This window comes from Cetorhinus maximus, chromosome 11 (assembly GCF_964194155.1).
Source record: "Cetorhinus maximus chromosome 11, sCetMax3.hap1.1, whole genome shotgun sequence".
NCBI lineage: Eukaryota > Metazoa > Chordata > Chondrichthyes > Lamniformes > Cetorhinidae > Cetorhinus > Cetorhinus maximus.
In genome coordinates this window covers 101,466,309-101,483,952 of record NC_135889.1, presented here as the reverse complement: position 1 = coordinate 101,483,952, position 17,644 = coordinate 101,466,309, and positions in this window count along the sequence as shown.

Below are 17,644 nucleotides of genomic sequence, written 5' to 3'. Positions count from 1 at the left end.
TTTTTGTTTTTCTGGCTTTCGGGCAGAACTCCACCTTTAAGTGCCTAATTGCACCTTTTAAATCTTCCCAAGAACAGTGCCCTTAACTTCTCGCTAGGGGAGATAGAGTTCAATAAAAAAGTAAAAGAACACATGGATAAGTGCCTTTGATTGTCCTTGAGGTGTAGATTTTAAAATGCTGCAACCAGTTTGGGTTACCTGGCTTTTTAGATGTGGTCAGATGTAGAAGATTTTGCAATCATTACGATACCTCGATTCCCTGGTAGGTTTCAGGAAGAGGTGGCTTATTGAACTGGGCGACTCGCATATTCCAAAAGAGAGAATGGGAGAGAGCAGCCTTCAGCCTGTTTCCTCTACTGAAGACTTTCTTGACTCCACCTGTGTCACTTGCAATCTCTCTCTAATGGCTGGGCAGCCTTGCCTTGAAATACTTCACCTATTGTGTATTTCCAAGAGGTTTTGGATGTGTCTGTCTGCAGCAGCCATTGTTTCGATATCAAGTACTTTCCATTTATAATGTCTCTTCCTCAGACAGTTATCAATGGGCGTCTGGATTATAGGAAATGCCTCTCTCTTCGCACTCCCCTGAGGGTGATGTAATTTTTTTCTCACCTTTGCCTTGGAATGTGGTCTTGCAATTTTAAGCAGTTTGCTCTTTCTCACTTTAAGTTGCAAAAGTTCCAGTGAGTTGAGAGTTGAGAAATCATATTTTCAAAAGTAAAGATATACAAAGGTGTCCTTGTCAATAAGTCACTGAAAGCTAACATGCAGGTGTAGCAAGCAATTAGAAAGGCTAATGGTGCGTTAGCCTTTATCATAAGAGGATTTGAGTACAAGAGTAGCAAAGTCTTGCTTCAATTGTATGGAACCTTGGTTAGACCAGACCTGGAGTACTGTGTACAGTATTGTCTCCTTAGATGCAGGTAAGATGTGTCCACTGGTTGGGAAGTTTAGGACCAGAGGAATCATTTCAAAATAAGGGGGAAACCACTTAAGACCGAAATGAGGAGAAATGTTTTTTACTCAGAGGGTTATGAATCTTTAGAATTCCCTACCCCACAGGGCTGTGAAAGCTCAGTCATTGAGTATGTTTACAGTAGAGATTGACAGATTTCTAAGTACCAGTGACATAAAGGGATATGGGGATAGTGTGTGAAAAAGAAATTGAAGTCGATGATCAGCCATGATCATATTGAATGGCAGAGCAGGCTCGATGGGCTGAATGACTTACTCCTGCTCCAATGCTCCTATGTTCCTAAAGGGGCATAGCATTGTGACATCTCCCACATCATTAAACAGCATGGCTGACAGAAGACACCCATGCCGAACTCCATTCTCAAACTAGGATTGATTTGTATGCCTATCACCTGACAACTCTGACAACTCCTGAAGAGTTCTGTATGGCTCTTGTATTAGACACATGACATGTTTTGGTGTACCAAAGTATGGAAGTGTTTTCAGTAGGACATCATGCTGGACAGTGTCAAAAGCTTTGGCATAGTCTATGAATATGAGCCTTAACTGGGCTTCCTGCTTATTTTCACATTTCTCTGTGACATCTCTGAGCACAAGCTTAGCGTCAGTTATACCCTTTCCAGGAATGAAGCCAAACTGCTCCTCTGCCACTTTTTTGTTCACAAAGGTGGGGAAGGGTGTCTCTCTGCCTGATGATGTCAAGTAGTACTTTAGATGCATTACTGATGAGACTTAGCAGACTATGTTTTGGACAGCGTAGTGTGCATGCCATCTCAGGCCATTCACCTGTTGTCCATATCTCATCAATAATCTCTTTCATTACATTTGCTGCTGTTTCACCTCCCACTTTTAGTGCTTCCACTGATATCTCTTCTTGTCTTCCTGCCTTTCCACTTTTGATGGCCTTTATAGATTTTCTTATCTCATCTTTCAGTACCTCAGGTTCGAGTTCTTCTTTTAACTTCCAATCTTCATTGTTTATCTTTTCTGGTTTCTTCTTCAAACAGTTTTCTGCAGTGATTTTCCCATCTCAGTTTGATCTTGTCCTCTTCATACAACACGTCTCAGTTTTTGCCTTTCTTATCTATTCCTGGGTTTATATACTTCTATCAGCTATGACCTTGACTAGTGAATATACTTTCTTGGTGTTAGTACTGTTGATAGTTTCCTCTGCTTCTTCCGCTCTTTCGCTCGGCCAGTTTTTGACTTTTATACAGGCTTTCTTCACGTCACAAAATTTGAGGTATTCTCTGCTTTGTACCCCACTGGTCTTTGCATCACGCCTTTTCTCTATTAGATCTTAACATTCAACTGCCATCCATGGCTGTTTTGTATTTTGTTGTTTCGGGAATAGTTCATCTAATGCAGCCAACATTAGCACTGTTGACAATGCTGGTCATCTCTTTTATTTGTACTATATATATTCTTTGATTTTTCTTTCAAATTCCTTTGGGTTTCTCGTAATGAATTCCAGTTTTCTCTTAGGTCTTTTCCTATTCTTTAGTTTATGACACCAACTTCTTTCTTTTATCTTGCCTATACCAGTTGATGCTCAGAACCGTAGTCGGCACTAGACAAGTCTCTGGAACCTAGCCCTTCTCTTCTATTGCTTCTTCTGACTGTGATGTAATCAGTTTGGTTCTTGTGATGTTTACCAGAGAAAGTCCATGTATAGTGCTGACTATCTCTATGATGGAAACATGTAATTGGGCAACAACTTATTGTTTTCTAACCAATCGAGGAACATTAACCTCCTTTCATTGGCTGCACCAAGTCCATTCTTGCCACAAACTCTCTGTTGTGTATTTTCTCCCAGCTTTATATTTAAGTCTCCCACAACTACCAGACACTCTCTCTTTGGGCATGCATTAATAGTCCCTTGGAACTTTTGATATACAACCAAAAAGTGTCATCATTCGTCTCAGTTGTTGGGAGGTAAATCTGTATGATGTTAATAGGTTTGGGCTTAGTATTTACTCTCATCATTATTATCCTGTAACTGAATGGCTTCACTGCTGTGACAGCTTTATCAGCTCTCAGTGACACCATGAAACCCACTCCTTGGTGATGCTTTTCTCCTACACTGTGGTAAAAGTGCTCTGACTTCTTCTGGCCACTCCCTGTCCATCTGACCTCAGAAAGACCCATTAGGTCAATCCTCAGTCTTTCTGCCTCCATGAGCACTTACTCTAGTTCTCCTCTATCTGCCAGTGTCTGGATTGGCAAATTCAGTCCTCTCTGATGTTCATAAACATGTGGTTGAACATAGATGCGATCAGGTTGATCAGAGACACCCTGCTCTAATGAGTTTAGGCATACCATGTTACACACTGCCTCTCCCAGATTGTCAGACGTACATCCCTCCCCAGCTATCTCTAGGTGCCGCACAATCCCGGGGGTCTCAGTTGTCGGCTTCCTTGACATTAATCACCCTGATCTTCTCAAGCAAGATGATTGTTGGGGAATGCAATTCTGCTGCTGCTGATGGCCCAGAGCATCTCATGGAAGCTCAGTTTTGAGCTGCTAGATTTGTCTTGATCTATTCTAATTAGCATGGTAGTAGCTGGTATCCTCAATGTGAACATAGGGCTTTGTTTACACAAGGATTGTGCAGTTCTCACTCTTCCTAATACTGTCATGAAAAGATGCATCTGCAACAGATAGGTTGATGAGGACAAGGTCAAGTAGGTATTTTCGTTCACTTCCAAAGAAGAATCATATTGAACTCAATACATTAACTGTGTTTCTTTCTCCACAGATGCTCCCAGACAGGCTTAGTTTTTCCAGCACTTTCTGTTTTTATTACAGGCATTTTCCTCATGTTGGTTCTCTCAACACCTGTCATGGGCCCAGTCTGGCAGTTAGGTCCTTCAAGGGCAGAATTGTCTGGCTGGCGGGGAGGGGCGGAGGGAAGCGGGAGTGGGTGCAGTGGCGCGGACCGAATCGCTGCCCGCGATTGGGTCCACGCTGACATTTTACATGGGCGGGCCAATTAAGGCCTGCCCAGTGTGAATCACGCCTCCCGAGGATGGCTGGAGTGGGCGGGCAGTGGCGGGACTGCTATGACCGCCGGGTCCAATGGCAACTCGGCGGCCTGGATTAAAAAGCTGCTGCAGCCTTTCAAAGGCTGCGAATCACGGCCAGTGGAGGGGCTTCCCAGAGCGCTGCTGGTGAGCAGGCCAGGCAGGTGGGTAGGGCAGGGGGACACTGTGCCCCTCAATTTTCTGATGATTGCCTTGCTGCCCTCCTCGAGGAGGTGGCAGCACAGTAGGGGGTCCTGGTACCCCAATACGGGAGGAGGAGGCCCCCCCCTACATGACAAAATGCACCTGAGAGAAGGTGGCGGAGGTGGTGAGCTCCCATGATGCACCTGGATCCAGTGTCGCAAGCGCTTCAATGACCTGTTGCACTCAGGAAGGGTGAGTACCATGTTGGCATTGGTCACTTAACCCAGCAGGTAGGCTTTCCCCCCTGATGCCCGCCCCCCCCCCACCCAGCCACAAGTCTGAGTGTAGTGACTGCATTGAATCATTGACGGCATGTGTCCTTCACTGGGTGGGCCAGCAGATATTGCCCATGCCGAGGTCACCCTGAGAGGGTGGTGAAGAGATGGGTTCTGCCCCCACAGCATGTGGTACACTGAGACATTACTGTTTTGGGGGCAACCTGGAGGAGCTGTACCTAGATGCAGTGCTGGAACGCCAGGACATGTCAAAGTCAGGGTGATGACACGCTGGGAGGAGAGCTTCAAGGTGGCGTTGGCACCGATCGATCTGCTGTCCTCTGCGCTCCAGGTGCTTGCGACTCCTTGCTATGGAAGGTTAGACCGTGTGGTGCCCAATGTGATGTTGGCAGCATTTGGCCAAGGGGGAGGGGGGGCAGTGGTGGACAGGCTTAGCATCTTTGTGTATGTTCAGCAGCAGCAGGGTGAGAAGACACTGGAGCCGTGCAATGTCCTACTCTGGTTGGGGTCCGCGAAGAGAGTCCAGGTACAAGTCGCACTAATCAATGCTCTTCTCTCCTTTACAGGAGCAGAATGCACATAATGCAGCCGAGCGGGTGAGGGCTGGCAGTGGGCCGGCACAGTTAGCGATTCTCAGCTGCTTCAAGCAGGAAGCCCTGGATTTGGAGAGGTGCCATGCGCCCAGGTCCACCGATGTCAGTGAGGCTGGGGTGCCACGGGCAGGTATGTTTGCCCAGCAGTGAGGTCACCATTGTTCTCCCAGCAGCCATGGCAATGCTGAATGTTCAGTGATTGAAGTTTGCAACATGGTTTGACCATTGGTTATGGAAGGATGAGTGCATAATGATCCAGGTGACAGGGATGCACATTGACATTGTCTCCACATTAACTGATCCAATGTCCTCGTTCTTCCTTTCAGCATCAGCAGAGCAGGGCCGGGAGGAGGAGCAGCAGAGGCCCCTTCTCACACCTCAGGGGCCTGAAGTCTCACCAGCGTCACACCCTCTCTGCCAGGCAGGCACCAGCACAGATACTAGCAGCTCGGTGGGAATTCGAACATCAGCCAGTGTCCCGGGGCACAGCGGTGAGGGCACTTCACAGTTGCTGGAGGAGCTGGCAGAGACAGAGAGTGCCCATGGCGCCAGCAGTTGGAGGACTGCATGGGGTCCAGGCACATGCTCAGTCGGTGCCTGATGATGTGCCTCTGGACACAGCAGGGGCAGGAAATGTGGCTGGGTGTACGAGAGCATCTGGGGGAGATACATGAGGCTATGCTTGGCTTGGTCTCTGTGGTGGAGGAGTCTACGCGGACTATCACCGAAGCAATGAGCCACATGTCCGAGCACCATGCGTCTTCCATGGAGAGAGTGGCAACTCTCATGGAGAGGCTACTCCAGGAGACCCATCCAGGCTTCCTGGGGATGCGCTCTGACCAGCAAACCCTCACATCGGCGTTGACCTAAGCTGGTCAGTGCCAGTGTGGGAGATGGTCTGGGCATCAAGTTTCCCAACTCAGTGCCCATCAATCCACGATGAGCAGGGTGGTCTGAAATGACCTCACGTCGGCGCAGCAGCTGCTGGTCGTCTCTGCGAGCTCCTCTCAGGGTGCTCCAGATGAGGGCGGCAACTCCTCCGCCCTGTCCCAGTGGCTGTTGCACCTGGTGAGGCTGCGATGACTGGGGAGATGCCAGCTGTGGAACTAGCAGCTCCCTCCCAGGCGGGGCCAGCACTGGCTCCACGGACCAGAGGATGACCACCAAGGTCATCGAGGCCAACAGGACAGCAGAGTTAGCAAGCTGTCTCAGATGCCACTCCAAGAGATGGATCAGCACCAAGACGTAGCACCCGAAAGCATAAACATAAGGCACCTTAGGCACACCGCGGGTTTATCACTGGTGCCTTTGTGTTGGCCCGCAATGAGGTCTTTATGAGTTGGTGTGATGTTTAACATCTTTATCATTTGTTTCATTAAGTTTCTTTGGTTGCAATATTAAATTCAGACATGTCGCCATGACTGAGGTTGCCTCTTTTCTTCTGCAGGTGGATGGTTTCCGATAATGCAATGAGTGTTTTGTGGGACATTCAGCTTCATTAACAAGGACCTTAGTTACTGTTCCTAACCAGGCAGATTTTGCATTTTGGTCTTGAATATGGAGATTACAGCCCAGGCTTGTCCTGGAGGTCCATATGTGATATGCTAGCTGAAGGTTCGTTGGATTAAAGCCGACCGGGTGTCCCTGCTTCCCTTTAATATGCCTGGGTCAGCGTCTACCCCCTCAGCATTTCCCTGTGTGTGCTCATCCTCATACTCACTGCTGGACCCATTGTGTGCAGTCGCAGCTAATGCGTCTATGTCTGCATCGTTCACTGCATCCCCTCTTTCCAGCGCAAGATTGTGTAGAGAGCGCTGCATGCAACTACGATCAGTGACACATGATCTGGGGATACTGTAGTGCGCCCCCGAGCAGTCCAGGCATCGGAAGTGCATCTTGAGAAGACCAATGGTTCTCTCCACCACAGCCCTTTGCGGAGCCGTGGCTCCTATTATACCACTGCTCAGCTTCTGTTCTTGGATGGTGGAGAGACATCATGAGTCACCTTCTGAGGGGATAGCCCTTGTCACCCAGCAGCCATCTATCCAGTTGGGCTGGAGTACTGAAGAGCCCTGGTACCTGGGGGTGTCTGAGGATGTAGGCATCATGGGAGCTGCCTGGGTACCTTGCACAGGCTTGTAGAATCAGCATCCGGTGATCACACACTATCTGCACATTCATGGAGTGGAAGCCCTTCCTGTTGATGAAGGCACCGGGCTCACCTGCTGGCGCCTTGATGGCCACATGTGTGCAGTCTATTGCACACTGGATGCGGGGGAAGCCAGCAATGGCCGCGAAGCCTCTGGCTCGCTGTGTCTGGCTTGCCTGGTCCCAACGGAATGGATGAAGGTCAATGCCCGTCTGAACAGAGTGTCTGTGACCTGCTTGACACAAGTGTGGGCAGCTGATTGGGAGACACTGCAAAGATCACCCACCGACCCCTAGAAGGAGCCATGGGCATAGAAGTTGAGGGCAGCTGTGACCTTTAGAGCCGCTGGCATGGGGTGTCCACCCACACAGTTCGCAGAGATCTCAGGCCCTATCATCTCACTGATATGGTTGACTGTTTCTCCTGAGAGACAGAGCCTCCTTCGACACTGCACCTCAGACAGATTGAGGGAGCTGATTTGCCGCCTAAATGCCCTTGCAGCAGGATAGTGGCATCTTTTGTGGCCCCTTCCACCTTGGACTTCCTTTTGGCCCTGCACCCCTTGTGCCTGCTCCAGACCTCCCAAAGGTGGCTCCCCTGGAGGCTGAATGTGCACTCCTGGCCTGCTCTGCTTTCTAGCCCTCCCTTCCTCAGAGGAGGAGGTGCCTCCAGTGAAGAGTTCAGCTCCCATTCACAGGCTAAGGGAAGGCTTCCTGAAACGTGCAGGCCCAAAAAAAGATCCCTCACTGCAGAGTGCTGACCTGAAGGTTGTGAGTCCAGACCAAGCAGCTGGTATGTGTTTTGAAGTATTGCAGATCACACAGGCAAGTATCAGTAACTTTGAAACATCAATATTTGACAGAGCACACTCGCGACCTCACTGAGCCCTCTTATCCCGCCCATGGATGAGGTTTGTACAAATGTGTCCTACCCGCCTGCCTGTGTGGCAACCTGAAGATTACGCGGGTGCCGAAATATTGCTGTCGATTGGCGCCTCAAGGGCCTTAATTTTCTGGTTAATTAATGGCGGGCACGCATCAGAGATCAACGCGCACCCGCCCAACGATATATTGCGATGGCGCTTGGTGATGTCGGGATGTTCGCCCGACGTCACTACACGTCATTTTACATGCGTGCATGCGGGGCCCACCCCCACAAGCCAACGGGAAAACTCTGCCCCAAGACTTGCCAGCTCAGTCTGCAGTCACCTTGCCATTGCCACTCTTAGTGATGGACATTGAAGTCCTTCACCCAGAATAAAATTTGTGCTCTTGCTATTGGCCTGAAGAAGACAGAAGTTATATTCCAGCCTGCACTTGGAAAACCTTATGTTACCATTGAATGACACTATCAGCAGTAGATAACTTTACCGACATAGAAGCATCATGTTGTGTGATGTGTTCCTAAGTGATGAGATGTACCACAGGTTGTTTAAAAGCCAGTAATGCTTTTAGAAGGCTATATATGGAGTTATGGGATACAGGAATAATTAAACTGGTAACAAAACTCAAGGTCTACAAGGCAATAGTTAGAACATCCTTACTGCAATATCTGGATCACTTACAGTCAACCTATCAGACAGCTTAATCATTTCCAGCTAGATTGCCTTGGACAGATCATGAAAATTTGATGGTGTCGCCAGATACACGAGGCACAGACACTGAGATCCTCAGCTGAGGAGAAATGCCAGACATAGTCAATGATAGTAAAGGTGCAGCTCAGTTTGGCTAGTCACCTAGTCTGGATGCCTGATGGCAGACTACCCAAGAGGGTAATCTACAGTGAGCTGACGCTTGGTCAATCATCTCCTGGTGGTTACTTCAAAAGATATAAGGGTTGCCTACAGCTAAATCTAAAAAACTGTGACATCTCAACTGACACATGAGAACTTGATGCTTGTGACAGGTCAATTTGACAACCTGTGTGTAGGAAAACATTCTTTCAGAAAATCATACTTTATTGTCATACTGGAACCCACAATCTGTATTAATTGGAGGTGAATCATAGGCTGTCATCAATGACAATGATGGACAAACCATCATTATCATCATAACACACGTTACTAATGAATGGAAATGCATTAGATGATGCGTTACACATTATGTAATAATCTGATTGTGAGGAATGGGAATGCAAAGCCATTGCATCTGTTAAATTTGACTTAAGCTTTTATCACTCAATGTGAATTTACAAGTCCCATCCCATTCTGGACTGATCGATTGCCAGGGGCAGGACTGTACCATGAGATATTGGTATGTTGCTGAGCGTGTCAGCTGAGTTAACAAAGTCCACCCTGACAAGGTAAAGGGGCTGTCACGCATAATTAAGCACAGAAAGCAAATAGACATGGCTATCAAAGTACGCAGGTAAACCAAAGGGAAGAAAGTCAGGAGTTTGCACCCATGGATACGTTTGCAATAACTATTACCTGAATAGGAACAAATTGCATTGTGTATGTATGTACTTAGAAGGTGTTCAACTTTCAAGGGGCTCTGAATCTTAATGCTGAAGTAGTTTATAATGGCAACACTTCTAGACAGACTATTTTTCATTGTGGATACTTTCTCATGCATGATCCACCAGTGCTTTAGAATCTCCATCTGACTCTCATTAAAAATGAGGCAAATGTTAATGTGCATCTGAAAAGCACATTGCACTGGAGAAAACACTTTTGAGCTGGATTGTGAATTGCTTCATTGTTTTAATATGGGAGAATGTCAGAAGTGTAACATTTTTATTCTTAACATGCCTATATGTGGCTGAGTAATGTTAACAATCACATTCATAAAACTCAAATATTTCAACAATAAATTTCCAAAAGGCAGGATTAGTTCTAAACTGAGTTCATGGGAGACCATACAGAAATTGACACAAATTGAACCAAGCTGAATATTTCCAAATTGATTCAGTACAGACTGATCCAGATCCAGATGACATGCATGTCTTGTTAAAGTTAGTGCTGCTTTGGGTATTTCAAGTACTATTGTTCTGGCTCCACTGAATTGTGGACATTTGTACTTGAATTATTCTCTCAACATGCTCAAGCCTAACAGGAATAAATGCCGGAGCCTGGATGCATCTTTTATCCTTTCTCACTTGAATAAAGACAAGCATGGCCAAACTCACCAAACCATTGCAGATAGCTGAAAACATCCACAGATTTTATTTTCACAAGCTCATAAGGTAAGTTAAGATGAAGGCCCTTCAACTCTTTCTTCCATACCAATTTCCCATTACACCACCAAGTTGCCAAATGCCCTGGCTTCAGTCATTTTCTCGCAATCTGTTTTTGCCCTTCACAATGCTCTTGTCCTTTTGCCCTGACATATCCTGTTGAAAGGTTGAGAAAGGAACAATGAAGGTCCAGAAACACTGCACAACGGCAAATGTCAAACAAAACATTGAGAAAGATTTTTCGGTATTCTAACAGTAAGTGGGGGTGATAGCAAGTAATGGGAATCTTGAAATTTGCCAGTAGGGTTTAAATCAAAGATAAGCACAAGGTGCTTAATAAATAATCACTGCTCCCAAATATTCACTCAAGATGATCTGGACAACGTTGGCCGGGATTTTCTGTCCCCGCCGTAGCGGGAACCACCATGGGTGGGCCAGCCGTAAGTCCATTGACCTTCAGCAGGACTGGAAGGTCTTGGTGGCCAGAAAATCACGGCCATTACTCCCCACATCTCAAACTAAGTGCAAGATTGGCTTAGCTGGTAGAACTTCCATTTCTGAGTTTGGTGGTTGTTGGTTCAGGCCCCATTTTTAGGCTTGGGCGCAAAACCTAAGCTGACGTTTCTGTAGAGCACTGAAAAACATAGGTTTTCCGATTGCTTGTAAACCTGGCTGGAAGTTGGTTGATGTACAAATTGCACCACCCACCTATAGTGCTCTGACCCTGTATGAGTTTCCAGAGTCAGCTCAATGATGGGGAGCTCCATGTATAGAACATGCCTCACCCATTGGGAGGACAGGGAATGTTGCGCTGCTATAGGAACAAAAGGCTTGCAGCAGCTTAATGAAACATCTTCTCCATCTCCATCTTCTCAAACTGTGGTCATGATAACAAGAACTTGTATTTATATAATGTCGTAACATAGTAAAGCATCCCAAGGTGCTTCACAGGAGCGTTATCAAACAAAATTTGTCGCTGGACCAAAAATGAAGATACTAGAAGAGTTGACCTGAAGCTTGGTCAAAAAGGTAGGGTTTAAGGAGTGTCTTGAAAGAAAGGAAAAAGGTAGAGGAACGAAGAGGCTTAGGGTGGGAAATCCAGAGCTTAAACCCGAGGCAGCTGAAGGCACAGCTATCAAAAGTGGAGCAATGAAAATAAATTATTGTGCTAAAAGTGTTTCAGAATAGGTGAAAATGCGACAGAGTGATCCGCTTCTCTGAGGAGGCAGTATGGAGTCTTTGGAAGGAGCAAAATAGAGAAGTGATCCTTCTTCAGCACGGCGTGGCACAAGAACAAGAACCAGACAGCTGAAGTGAAATAGTTCTGGTGAAGAGTCATACGTTAACTATATTCCTCTCCGCAGATACTGTCAGACCTGCTGAGTTTTTCCAGGGATTTTTGTTTTTGTTTTGGATTTCCAGCATCCGCAGTTTTTTGCTTTTATTATATTGAAATAGGAGAAGGTTGAATGCCATGATTCCACACATGTGGAAGCTATGTAGGAAAGTGTTCAATCATTGTACAAGGTTAGGCAAGATGCAAGAACTAACAGTGATCTTATATTAATGTAGTGTGCAGAGTGCACTTAGAATTATTGACCCCCTCACAATCTTATATTACCTTCACATTAATGTGACTGTAGTTGTTAGCATCTACATCATGATCCTTTTTGAAAAGGGGCACAGGCTCAGAGCTGAAGTTTGTAGTTACCATCAATGCTTCTTAAATTTAGTCCCTTTTCTCTCTTAATACGCTGGGGTATAACTACAACCATACCAGCAGATTTCTTTGTTTTTGAGCCCTTTTGGCTTATCTAGGGTACCTCAAAGTGTTCCATAACTAATTAAGTCAAAATGCTGTTTTGTAGGCCAGTGTTGCAGCTAATTGGCACATAGCAAGCTTCCACAGCCTTCATTTGAAGTGTTTATTCCTCCATATCTTCTTATGCATTCAACTTAAAAGAACCCCTTGCATCTATTGCATTTGCTTGTTGTACATACATGCCACCAAAGCCAGTATGGGGTGTATATTGACACTAACCTATATTGATTTAACAGTTGCAATTTCTTAAATCTATATGTTTTTCGAGAAGCAAACAGCTCATAACAACCTTACTCTAACACTAGATAAATGAATGGAATCGATCATCTGAAGTGGCCTTTGGAAACCTGTACAATTACAATATGGTAAACAGCAGCTTAACCAATCTTATTGTTTTTTTAAGGAAGTGACACTCAAATGGACTTTGGAAAACCCAACAATGTGGTGTAGACTTCCAAAAACATTTGGTAAAACTTCTCCTGAAAAGCTAACAGCAAAGCTCAAAATATGAGGGAATTTGTGGTAAAATTTTGGGATTGAGTAAGAAATTGATTAATATAAATAAAGCAACTTAAAGGGATTCTATAAGGATGTGGGAAAGGGGATTAGGGTGTTGGGTAGGATGCCCAAGGGTCAATGTTGAGTCTCTATTATTTTTAATTTATATTAATGGCTTGAATTCAGTAGTTCAGTGCAAACTGATCAAAAGCCAGACAATGGCAAAATAGAAAGCACTGTTGGTTTTGAGAAGGCAGCATGAGAACCACAAAATTAGATGGACAAATGCACAAGTGGGCAAGGTAATGATAGATCAAATTTAATATGGACAACATTGATGTGCCACGGATAGGAAGAAAAATTGGGTGCCAAAAGTACTCCAGGGATGGTACCAAATGGCTAATGATAATGTTGAAGGTTAACATGCGGTCTTTCAGATTTGACATTCGGTATGTCCAAATTCTGCAGAGCAGCAAACTGAACAAATAGCATCTATGAGCTACATAGTGAAGTAGAACAATACAAGTCAAAGGATGTCATGCTCAAACTCTAGAGTGGCCTGGTTAAGATCACACTTGAGTACTGTATCCAATTCTTGATATTGAGACACAAATGAGATTCAAGCCTCGGAGGCAGATCAGAGAAGAACCACAAGGCTAGTTCCCTAGTGTCAGAAGATGGAATCACGGAACACATGCAGCAGAAATAACCAACGCCATGGGCGGAATTCTCCGTGTCTGCTGGCGTCGGGCATAATGAAAGGCGTGAGTGGCCAATATAGTGGGAAGGCCAAAAATTGGTTTCGCGACATCATGAAACCAGTTTGCAATAGTCCGCATCACCCGTCAATGGTGGACCGTGATTCCCACCGCTGCCCGTCAGGAACTTCACTGTAATACATCTACATATCATTATAAGCCCAGCTTGCCGGAATCATCCCCCCCACGCTGGATCACCCGGGCACATCAGCGGATGTGGTTTCACAACTGAACATAAGCGATGTGTACCTGGTGATATGCACTTCGCTCAGGGCTTCAAGGTTTGTTTGCCTACCTTGCTTCGGGCAACACTCGCGGCCGCCAGCGCCAGACTTCACAGGCACCACCACATCACATTTAAGGGGGTTCATGGCCTGGTTGCTACTTACGAGACCAGCCTTAAGGCAGGGCTGGCTTTACAATGGCTGCAGGGCTATGGCTTGCATGAGGAAGGGGGCGAAGTGGCCCCAGGCAAGGCAAGAGGCTGGAGGGCAAGGGCTGTACTGGGCAAGGGGAGTATTCCAGGGTGCGTATAGGGATACAAGTTAATCTGTGCAAGTGGCCTCAAGATAGTGCGGGCTGAGGATGCAGTCTCCAGAGGGGATGAGTCTAGATGGAGAGTCTGGATGGGTATGTGTGAGAGAGTGAGTGGTGATGTCCCCTGAGCTGCCAGCGAGGGAGATGCCAGTGAATGTGTGATGGGCTTGTGAGTGTGTGAGTTTAGAGTGATGAGATGGTTGCCTTAACCTGGCAACACGGATGAGATCATGCATTCTCTTTCTGCACTGGATGGCCAACCTCTTCTGTACAGTGTTGGCACTGACAACCGCTGCCACCATATCCCGAGCCGGAGTGGTGGTGCTGATAGGCCTCCTGCGGCCAGAGCGAGGGTAGAGGACATTGTGGCGGGCTCCAACGGCGTCCCGAAGATATCCCAGGGATGCATCATTGAATCGGGGAGGCTGCAGTCTTCTTGCCTTTCAGGGCCATGTCTTCTGTGCAGCAGTCCTGGGCTGGAAGCACTGAGAGGTGTGCGCACATCTGCACTTTAAATATGATGCCTGGCATGAGGGAGCGTCAAGGTGTGGTGGGTGAATCAGAGGCCACCCACCAGTGAAACAGTGTGATTCCCCGGAATGCATGATTAACGAGGTGGGATTAGGACGATATGGCGCGAAAAGCTGCCATTGCGGCCAATGGGTAAAACGTCCTTTTTCCCGCCTGCTCTAGCGCTTTGCACAAATCTGGGACTATTCCACCCCATATTGCTGACCCAACAACAAAGGCCCCTCACTTTGACCTCACTTGAAGATAGTGGACAGCACTCAACTGAAGCCACACAGGGCATGGACAATATGGCCACCTGGTCCATAAACTCAAAGTATGTTTGTGGCTATGAGTCTCATACCATGGAATATATCACAACAACCTGTCCAGGAGGAGCTGCTGCAAGAGGTACCTGACACTAGGAGAACATTGAATGGATAGCGAAACTAGACATCCCTTTATAAGCTTTGCTGTCATATGAAAGTAGTGGTACTATTGTGAAGTTTGGGCTTTTTAGCCTTGTAAGGAAGTGACTGATAGATGAATCTCCAGAAGTATTTAGAGTAATTTCATCGCTCTGCCTCGGAGTATATGAAGTAATCGTCTGTGTCTACTACAGGTGTATAGAGTAATTGCCAGAATCTACCTAGAGGTACAGCAAGTCCTGGGTCTACCTCTTCTGATCCAGAACACTAAACAGCAAGAACAAGCTCTGGGCACTGTAGTTCAAACAATTCAAAAGGAAAATTTTGGTTGATGCCCAGCCAAAGTAGAACCCACCACCTACTGCAAGGACAGCTGAAGCTATGATGCAGTATGGAGCTGGCACATTCAGTAGCCATTACAGTCGGTTAGCTAAGGCCTGAAACTTGGCTATACCTGCTCTCAATCATGTTGTAATGCTGACTTTTGGAGATGGTGCTGTGGAGTGGCACAGATGGCAACCCTCCCTGCAAAGACCTCATGCAAGCACTACCTTCATTTCAGCAGTTATTAAACAGAAGGTTGATTGCTGGGCTGCTCTGTCAGTTGCCTGCAGACGTATGCTGACACGTCAGGTTTCCTTTTTTCATTTTTGCCTTGTTATTTCCTAGTCCCCTCTGCTTTCAGTTTAGCAAAAGCTGTTAATCGGTGGAGAGTCTTTCAAAATGACCATCTGACTTTCTGTCAACCTATTGTGACATTTTTCTTTAATTGTGCCCATCATCTCAAATTTCATTTGCCCACAATCTTCTGCTGCTGGTCTTCTCTCTGCTGTTGTCCAAATCTGTACCTAGCCCTATGTATAATTATGATAATGACCTGACCGTAGGAAATTTGAGTTTGTCCAAAATCTACTTTGAACCATTCTGATGTAAATTGTGCCCTTATTGATAAGTTTAAGCTGATGTACCCCTGCTTTCCTTCATGTTACAACATCAAAAATTATACTTGTATCCTTAAAATTGAACATTGGAATACTTCTCACCGAACGGATAAACATTTGCATTCATTTATTGAAATTTAATTGCACAATTGTTTTTTGTAGTTTTACACATTTTTTGATTACAAGGTGCAGGAAAGGTGCATTAGAAATATTAGTGCTTTACTTTTGAAGGGCATGGAACTTATAATCACACTTTGAATTTATTTGTTACATCTCAGATTCAAGAAATAATGTGTGCTTATTGCTCCACCAGCAAGATAGTATCATTTTGTGCTCCCTCAGCCACTCTCTCTCTCTCCATACCACTGAGATACATGCGGCAACTGTTAGGGCAGAAATTTCCCTCTGTCCGGGTGGGGGGAAGGGGGGTTGTGTGGGGGCGGGTGTGGGGGCGGATGGGAGCGAGTGCAGACCCGATCAGCACCCCTGATCAGGTACACACTGCCATTTTATGTGGGCGGGCCAATTAAGACTGTGCGCTCCCTGTGCGGGCAGGGGGTGGATTCCCTGAGTTGGGGCCTGCACTCTTTCATGCATGCATGAGTTTAAGTTTTGAAAAATGTAATAAAGGTAAAACAAAAATATTAAGGACATGTCTCCTCGTGTGAAACTGTCACATGAGCTGGGACATGTCCATTAATTTTTTCAAAAAATTTTATGTCATTAATAAACCCTTCATGAAACCTCATCCCACCCGTGGATGAAAAATGCAAAGGCCGTCTGGACTCTTTGCCTGCCTACCAACCTTAATATTGGATGGGCAGCATTCTTAACAACTTTAATTACTTTATTAATGGCCTTAATAGGCCTTTGACAGTTCGGCGGGCGCATAGCCAACGCGGCTGGGTGCCCGCCGAACTGACAATCTAAATGACGTGCGGTGACGTCAGGACGCCCGCCCGACGTCACCGCGCGTCGTTTTACGCGCCGACGAGCGGGCCCCGCCCCCGCTCGCCGACAGGAAAATTCTCCCCTTAAAATGCATGCATGTGTGCTGCAAATTTGAACTTGCAGACTGTAGACTTGATTGAAGTTTTCAGAACTCAATTTGCTTGGGCTGCTTGACAGCCATTAAAGAGAGAAAAAAAGCTTTACTTTCCTTTCCTTGGGTTAGGTTCTGATCTATTGTTTTATCCAGGATGGTCCCACCAGCGACTGCACTTCATTTCACAGCCACGTTTGCCCGAAGGGTACTCTTGTGAATTTTTTTTGACTTGTAATCCAAGAATTTAAGGTAACCCTTGCAGAGTGAGGACCAAAACAAAGTATCTTGACAAACAGGAACTTTGATGGCTTGTGGCCCGAGTTACTGAAGCGTAACTCCATTGTGTCCTACAATACAGCCAATTAATGCCTCACTTCTGCTGTTCCTCATGCTTCACCTTTCTGAGTGGAATCGCTCACATTGAATTGAGGCAGCCTGATCCCAGTTGCAGGTACTTTTCAAGATGGTTGCATTCAGCACGCCTTTGACAGGTAAAGGGAAAATTCCTATGCAATGCTACCTATTCCCCAAGGTAAGTAGATTTTCCCCCACAGCCAGCATTCAATAGTGTGACAGTGAATGGAAGTTCTGCTCAGTGTGTAAGTACAAGAAGGCATACCTCACTTTTATCAGCAGCTAGAATGTGTTTCCACATTTTTTCAGGTACCAGCTGTAGTGTTTGGATTCTTAAAGTAAGGTGCCTCAGTATTAAAAGTCAATTTTAATTAAAGCCTTTGTGGCTTGTCATATACTT